This window comes from Trachypithecus francoisi, unplaced genomic scaffold (assembly GCF_009764315.1).
Source record: "Trachypithecus francoisi isolate TF-2019V2 unplaced genomic scaffold, Tfra_2.0 Lachesis_group6, whole genome shotgun sequence".
NCBI lineage: Eukaryota > Metazoa > Chordata > Mammalia > Primates > Cercopithecidae > Trachypithecus > Trachypithecus francoisi.
The window spans coordinates 87,405,720-87,414,587 of record NW_022681471.1 but is presented as its reverse complement, the minus strand read 5'-3'; positions in this window follow the sequence as shown (position 1 = coordinate 87,414,587).

Sequence of the window (8,868 nt, the reverse complement as noted above, 5' to 3'; positions counted from 1 at the left end):
ACCTCAGGTGATCCTCCCGCCTCAGCCTTCCAAAGTGCTGGAATTACAAGCATGAGCCACTGCACCCAGACAGGACATACCGTTTCTTTTTTGTTTGTTTGTTTTTGTTTTTTGATGGAGTCTTGCTCTTGTTGCCCAGGCTGGAGTGCAGTGATGCGATTTCAACTCACTGCAACCTCCGCCTCCTGGGTTCAAGCGTTTCTCCTGCCTCAGCCTCCTGAGTAACTGGGATTACAGGCGCCCACCACAACATCCAGCTAATTTTTGTATTTTTAGCAGAGATGGGGTTTCATCATGTTGGCCAGGCTGGTCTTGAGCTCCTGACCTCAGATGATCCACCCGGCTTGGCCTCTCAAAGTGCTGGGATTCCAGGCATGAGCCACTGCGCCCGGCCAGTGGAAAAAGCAAAGTGCAAAAAAGTAAATATAGGATGCAAGCATTCATGTAAGAAACAAGATGATATAAGAAAACATACATGCATTTGTTTATCTTTACAAAAAGAAACATGGAAGGATAAAGCAGAAACTATTAAGATTGGTTTCCTAGAGGGAATGGGTGAGAGGGATAGAACAGAGAAGTGACAGTGACACTTCTCTGAGTAGACTTTTTGGCTTAGTTCTGACTTTTGAACCCATCTTGTTTCAAATACCTTAAAAATAAATAAAAATTAACAAGGATAGGGGAAACTACTATCAGTGGGGATGTAAAATGGTACAACAGCTGTGGAAAACAGTATGGAGGTCCAGCCAGGCCAGGTGGCTCATGCCTGTAATCCCAGCACTTTGGGAGGCCAAGGTGGGTGGATCACTTGAGGTCAGGAATTCAAGACCAGCCTGGCCAAGATGGTGAAACCCCATCTCTACCAAAAATACAAAAAATAGCCAGGTGTGATGCCACGAGCCTGTAATCCCAGCTACTGGGGAGGCTGAGGCATGAGAATCGCTTGCATCTGGGAGGCGGAAGTTGCAGTGAGCCGAGACTGCACCACTGTACTCCAGTAGTCTGGACAACAGAGTGAGACTGTCTCAGAAAAAAAGAAAAAAATTAACCAGGCACGGTGGCATGCACCTGTAGTCCCAGCTACTTGGGAGGCTCTAGCGGGGATTCCTTGAGCCTAGGAGTTCCAAGCTGCAGTGAGCTGTGATTGTGCCACCGCACTCCACTGAGTGACAGAGAAAGACCCTGTCTCTAAAATAAAATAAAGCAGAAAAAGATGCAGTTTGATATCACTTCCCAGGTCGGGAGACCCTTCCTACCTCTTGCTTCTGGGATTCCCACACCCTGGGCAGACCCGTCTCCATAAACCTTATCACACAGAAGTGTCTATCTCCCCACTACGCAGTGCTGCATCTCTGTGCTGTCTGCGACCTCCAGCACCTGCACTAGGCTCAGCATCTAGACAATGTCTGGCAAGCGTTGACTACAGGACTCCGTCAACCAGTGAATAGCAGGGGTGACGAAGGGTTGGGTGCTGGCCTCTCCCTGCCTGGAGAGTGCTTGAAATGGGGCCGCCATAGGACTTTTGGGTTTTGGGGGGGTGCTCCTCATCCTGCAGCCCTGTTGTCCTTGGTTTTCTTTCCTTTCTCTCTTTCTCTCTCTTTCTTTTTCTTTTCTTTTCTTTATTCCTCGGAGTTTCGCTCTTGTTGCCCAGGCTGGAGTGTAATGGCACGATCTCGGCTTACTGCAACCTCTGCCTCCCAGGTCCAAGCGATTCTCCTGCCTCAGCCTCCCGAGTAGCTGGGATTACAGGCATGCACCGCCACGCCCGGCTAATTTTGTATTTTTAGTAGAGACGGGGGTTTCCTCCATGTTGGTCAGGCTGGTCTTGAACTCCTGACCTCAGGTGATTCACCCGCCTTAGCCTCCCAAAGTGCTGGGATTACAGGCATGAGCCACCGTGCCTGGCCGCTCTTGGTTTTCTACCCTACCCTACCTGCAAACTGCTGCCCTTCTTCCTTCTAGAGCCAGCTGAAGTCTCCCCACAGCTCCTGGCACCCCAGGGCCTCCTGGCATATATCATCCCCTGACCCGGTTTCCTCTGGCACCCTAAGATCTGACTGCACTACTCTCACACCAAGCTATCAAGGCCGAGGACTTTTCCTGACCAAGTCTGACACCTGGAAGGTTGGCAGTCCTGGGCAGAGGGATTGGTTCACTACTGAGCCCCATCTCCCCTGCCTGGGGTGTCATTCTTAGGACACATCCTCAATTGTCCTCCTGGCTCTTACTCCCTGTGAAGGACAACATCATTTGACAGAGCTAACTGCACCCAGTGCTCCTGGCAGAGGCCTTGGGATGGTTTCTTAGCATAAAAATTCAGCTACACTCAGGAAAATTCAGAAGCTGCTGCGCTTGAGGAAATTCTTTTTTGTTTTGAGACAGAGTCTTGCTCCGTCGCCCAGGCTGGAGTGCAGTGGCACACAATCTCGGCTGACTGCAACTTTTGTCTCCCAGGTTCAAGCAATTCTCCTGCCTCCTGCCAAGCAGCTGGATTAAAGGCACCCGCCACCAAGCATGATGAATTTTTGTATTTTTGTAGAGATGGGGTTTCACCACGTTGACCAGGCTGGTCTTGAACTCCTGACCTCAAGTAATCCACCTGCCTTGGCCTCCCAAAATGTGAGGATTACAGGCGTGAGCCACCACGCCCGGCCCCCTTGAGGAAATTCTTAGAGTCCCGACTGGAAGTGGCTTTGACCTTCTGGCCCTCTTCCCTCAGCAACGTGGCCATGCATCCTGCAAGCCCTCCAAGCCCTGCAGAGCCAGGTAAATTGGGGTGCACATGCCTGATTCCCCTGACCACGTTGTTTCCCTGGTATGTGTCCCAAAAGCGTGCGGTGTGGACCAGAATTTATGCTTGGATCTGTACACCCAGCAGACATCTCAGCATCCCACTGTCCATCTGTCCATCCATCTCAGGGACAGTTTCTGTAAATGGTGTTCTTCCTGAGGTATTTTTCTTTCTTTGAATTGCAGGCTGAGGGGTTGGCACATGTGTCTTTTTGGGGCCTGGAGCAAGAGCGGGCTGGCTACCCTAGGCCAGCTACTCCAGACCTCTGGCCACACTCTCTGTATGCTGGCTCTTTTGCTCAAAAGCCATCCCTGGCCCCCAGGGCTAGGAATTAAAGCCCCTGCTCATCTTCCAAGTGCCAACTTCTTTTTTTATTGTTATATTTTTGAGACAGTCTCACTTTGTTGCCTAGGCTGGAGTACAGCAGCGTGATCTTGGCTCACTGCAACCTCCACCTCCCAGGTTCAAGTGATTCTCCTGTCTCAGCCTTCCGAGTAGCTAGGATTACAGGTGCCCGCCACCATGCCTGGCTAATTTTTGTATTTTTTGTGGAGATGGGGTTTCACCATGTTGGCCAGGCTGGTCTTGAACTCCTGACCTCAGGTGATCCTCCTGCCCCAGCCTCCCAAAGTGCTAGGATTACAGGCATGAATGAGCCACTGCGCGTGGCCCAAGTGCCAACCTCTGTCTCAGCCCTTCATCCACCCTGTGCTTCAACCACACTCATTCTCTCTTACACCTCCCAGGGTTTACCTACGCCTTTACCACTTCCAGGAATGTCCTTCTTCCTCTTCCTCTTTCCTGGCAACACCAACAGATCTGTCAGCACTTGGCTAAAATGTCAGGGTCATAATCAAATGCTCCCTAGGGTAACTACAGCATTGATCACAGAATCATGGCAGTGCGATTTGCCTGTGGATGTCTCTCCAGTTGGACTGGGAGGGCTGAAAGAGCAGGAGGGGGTATGACTCATCTCTGTGCTCTCAATGCATGGCACAGCTGGAGCCACAGCAGTGATCAGTTACGTGGGTGTGCGGATGGCTGGCTAGATAAACAGATGAATGAATAGGTGGGTAAGTGGGTGAATCATGGGTGGATGAATGGGTGCAAGGCTAGTGAGTGGTTGAGTAGATGAACTGTGGTATCTACAAGAAAGAGCGGGTCCATGACAATTCTAATATTCTAACCTGCTCCATCTGCTTCCCGATCCTCCTCTCTGACCTCTCACACAGAACTCAGCCTTTATGGTTGGGTGACTGACTTCCCTCTGCCAAGAAATCAGTGTTAGGAACAGACGCTCGATGAATATACACCTACACAACAGCTTTGCAGCAGAGCGGAAATGACAGGCTGATAGCTACACAGACAGGTCCTTCAGAGGAGGGAAGCAGAAGAGCCGGGAGCTCAGATGCGCCTGGGAGGGCCATCTGCTCTGAATGGAGACAGAACATGGGAAGGAGGCTGCTGTCTCCTCCCAGGGCTGCCTTTGAGCTGCCTGGTCCATTGAGTACTTGGCACACTCCTTGACATCTCCCCATCCTTTTGCCACACGGCCCTGAATCTCACTAGAAGATTAAGTCACATCCAGCAAGGCTTTGCCTTCTTCAGGCAGACTCTGCTGCTTCTGGTAGTCATTGACATTTTAGTATAAATTGCCTTTTAATCTGTCATGGGAGGCAGAAATTCTGAGTTTAGGAGTGATGGGGTAACTTTACAGCATAAAGCTGAGCACCTGAAAGTGGTAGGCAGCGAGGGACTAAGGCTGCCAGTTGTTTTACTTAAGGATCAGTGGTGGCCTACTGTATTGGCATGCATTCCCTTTGCCAACTCAGCACCTCTTTCCTCTTCTATGAAAGACCACCTTCTTTCTTTCTTTTTTTTTTTTTTTGAGACAGGGTCTTGTTCTGTCACCCAGGTTGGAGTGCAGTGGTGTGATCATGACTCATTGCAGCCTCTCACTCCTAGGCTTAAGAGATCAGCCTCCCAAGTAGCTAGGACTATAGGCATGCACCACCACACCAAGCTAGTTTTTGTATTTTTTGTAGAGACGGGGTTTCACTATGTTGTCTAGGCTGATTTTGAGCTCCTGGCCTCAAGTGATCCTCCTGCCTCAGCCTCCCAATGTTCTCGGATTACACATGTGAACCATCATATCTGACCTCCATTTCTTTTTTTCTTTTTTGAGATGAAGTCTCACTCTGTCACCCAGGCTGGAGTGCAGTGGCACAATCTTGGCTCACCGCAACCTCTGCCTCCTGTGTTCAAGTGATTCTCCTGCTTCAGTCCCCCATGTAGCTGGGATTATAGGCGCGTGCCACCACGCCTGGCTAATTCTGTATTTTTAGTAGAGACAGGGTTTCACCATGTTGGCCAGGCTGGTCTTGAACTCCTGACCTCATGATTCACCCGCCTCAGCCTCCCAGAGTGCTGGGATTACAGGCGTGAGCCACCGCACCCGGTTCGACCTTCATTTTCTTTTGGCAACCCCCTTCCTCCTCACCTCACTCCAGTGCATGTTGTTCTTGTGGGCTAACTCCCCCACCTCCTGCTCCCACCTATATCTTCAGTGTGGACTCATGACTAGACCAGCCAATCAGAGCAATCTGTCATTGTGACCACAGAGTCAGGCATGGTGTGACTCAAGCCAGGCCACGTGGTCTAAAGCTGGAACTGAAGGGGAAAAGGCTTTGCTGCCCTCTGGGACTCCTTGCTGTTTAGGGATAGGCGAGGCAGCCACCACCTGGGAGAGCCTGCTGAGGGCCAAACTTTCAAAGATGAATCAGGCCTCATACAGAGAGAGAGAGGAGAGAGTCCTTAGACACGCTGTGCATGGCCAAAGCTCACTCTGTCCCAGGTCTCTTCTATTACTGAGTATTCCCTTTTACCTTAAGCTGTTTGACTGGAGTTTCTGCCACTTACAGTCACAGAACCCTGAAGAATACATACATTTTCCTGCCCTCTCAGCCCACATGGGGTTATCATCCCATTTTGCAGATTGGCCCTCTGAGGTCAGAGCATGCCAGCCACAGAGGAGAGTCTGGACTGGAAGGGACCCCACAGGCCACTGAGTCCACCCCCCCCGACCCAACCCCCCAAAGTTCCCCAGGTAGTTCTCAGGAGTGGTCTGGCTGCAAACCTCCCCTTCACTGGCCACAAAACTTGGGCAAGTTGACACTCAACTTGCTGGGCAGCTTCCCATGCTGTGGCGGGGACTGGGTTTTCCCTTTGTGTCTGGTGTACTTTGTCTCCAATGGCAGGGCCTGGACTGGGAGAGGGTCAGCCTCCAGCCGTTACACTCTTGGAGAACATTTGTTCTTCCCCAAAAGGTGGCTGCAAAGGTCTTCAGCAACTCACAGGTCCTAAGTGCCCACTGTGTAGATGGGGAAACCGAGACCCTAAGAGGTGATTTCTCCTAGGGCACCCCATCATTTCCTGTCAGGAACTCACCACTCCTTGTACTCCTCCTTTGTGCCTTGGGCCTCAGGATCTCCTGGATGGCAACATGGGGGTTCCAGAGAGCAAGCCAGGCCTGTCTTCCCTGACCAGGAGTCTGAGCTCCTTGATCCATCAACCTGGGGAACACTTGTTGGGTGTTTCATCCAAGGATGGAGCAGCTGGGTCCTGCTAGGCCAGCATCTCGAGGGGTTCCCAAGCATCCCTTCAAAAATGTCCACTACTGGAAGTTCTGCAAACCTAACGGACCTAATGACTAACAGCTGATATATATTGAGCGCTTAATCTGTGCCGGGCAATTTGAAGAGCTTCATGTCCATGATCTCATTTAATCTTCTCCACATCATATAAGGCAGGAACTGGAACTACATTTTATAGATAAGGAAGCTGGGGTCCAGCAGTTGAAATAAGATGCCTAAAATAAAGCTTTCCTATGGTCACCACCAGCATAGCATTTCAGGATGGCAATGGGGGCATTTAAGCACTTCCCCTGGCCAGGACCACCTGGGGTGGGGTGGATGGCTGGTTGTGTCTTGGGTCTGAATCAAGGCACAGCACAGAGGGTGGGACCTGACAGATGAGCCCCTCATCCCAGAGGGTCACTCCATATCCCCATGGTGGAGGTGTGTCACAGCCCCCCATTCCATTCCACACCTGGGCACAGCACATCCCCCTCCTTCCGGGAGCAGGCAGCACCTAGAGTAGCTTGAGTTCAGCTCTGCCTTCCAGTCCCAGTCCATGAGGGTCACTTCAAGCAAGTCCCTTCTCCCCCAGCTTGGTGATCTCATCTGTACTGTGAGCTGGTAGATGCAATTAAAAAATTATGTCCAAAATGGTAACATCACGACTCCTACTAATATAAAGTGAACATGTGTCAAAGATTTTTAGATCATTTATTTGTTTTTGAGACAGAGTCTCACTCTGTCACCTAGGCTGGAGTTCAGTGGTGCAATCACAGCTAACTGCAGACCTTGACCTCCCTGGGCTCAGGTGATCCTCCCACCTCAGCCTCCTGAGTAGCTGGGACTATAGGCGCTCGCCACCACTCCCAGCTAATTTTTGTACTTTTTGTAGAGACAGAGTTTTTCCATGTGGCCCAGGCTGCTCTTGAACTCCTGGGCTGAAGCGATCCACCCGCCTCGGCCTCCCAAAGTGTTGAGATTACAAGCATGAGCCACCACGCCTGGCCCAGATAATTTATGATTGAGGAACTCATAAGATGTTACACTAGGCTCAGAGGGGAATCTGAAGAACAAACATATATAAACTCCCAGAGATACTGCAATGGATTTGCCAATAAATGCAATATATATCTGGAATAATCTTTTTCTACAGGATAGAGATCAGTTGTATCTCTACAGGACAAATTCATTCATTATGGATGGGAATTATCAGTCCTGCACAGGTTAACTTCTCTCTCTACAGAGGTGCAAAATGGCCCAGCCAAAGACAAAAGTGCAGCCCGCTATAGAATCAGATAAGCCTTAAGGGGGTCGGGTAGCCACACCCAGTGTTCCATTGAAAGGACATCTTGGGACTAGTTTTGTCCATTTAAAAGGTTTTTTAAATGTTTCCTGATAAGCATAGGGCTGCACTAGACAATGGCTGAGTATTTTTTTCCAGCTCAGAGACATCCCCGGTGAAGGCACGCCTGGCTCTGGGGCCATGTTCATTTTCTGCGAATGTCCACGTTTCCTTTGCCTTTAAAAACCTGGACACTGAGGGGCGCCACTAGTTCACATAATGCCTGTGTGAACTTTAGAAAAGGATGCCCCTTCCTCCTGATGGACACAGCCCCAAGCCAGGCCCCAGTGATGCTAGAGGAGCCCAGGCTGCGTTTCTGTTCCCCGTGTCTTCTGTGGCCAGGCAACTTTTGTTAGAGCACAGCCTGCACAACTGTGCTGTGGCTTGCCTGAGGTTCTGCAGTCAGTATTGTTGACCTTCTGGAGGATCTAAAAAAAAGCCATTGGCTCAGAGCCAGGCGTGGTAGCTCGCACCTGTAGCTGAGGTCGGAGGATCAGTTGTGAGATCAGGCTGCAGTAAGCTATGATTGTGCCACTGCATTCCAGCCTGGGTGACAGCGTGAGACCCCTCCAGCCCAATCTCTGGAAAAAAAAAAAGAAAAGCCATTGGCTTGGGGTTGAAGTAGGGGCACAAGAAGGTCTTGACCCTGCACCTGGGAGCTTTTAGGGGTGAAGCTGATCAGGGCTGGGGTGCCATGACTGGAAGGGGAGATTTGTGTCCATGTACCCCTAGGGGCCCATGTGTGGGAATGCTCATGTATTCAGCTGTGCCAATGGGCTTGAATCTTGGTGTCTGTGGAAGTACACCCTTAGGGGACCACTCTACATCTGGGCCAGCTTGGAATGCAGGAGCAGCAACATCCTTCTCCAGCTGGGGTCAGGAGGAAGGTTGTGGGTCCCTGTGCCTCCCCTGCTATGTTCAGGTGGGTTGGTGGGGGACCAGGGTTCGTGGTGGAAGTGCCTCCTCCTAGCCCAGGGTTTCAACCCCACCAGGCTTCCCCCATGCTGACTGGCCTGTGGCCATGGCTCCCCCAGCCCATTTCCAAGCTTTGCCTCTGAGGAAGTGGCAGAGGAGCAGGAGGGTGGCCCAATCTTGGGGAG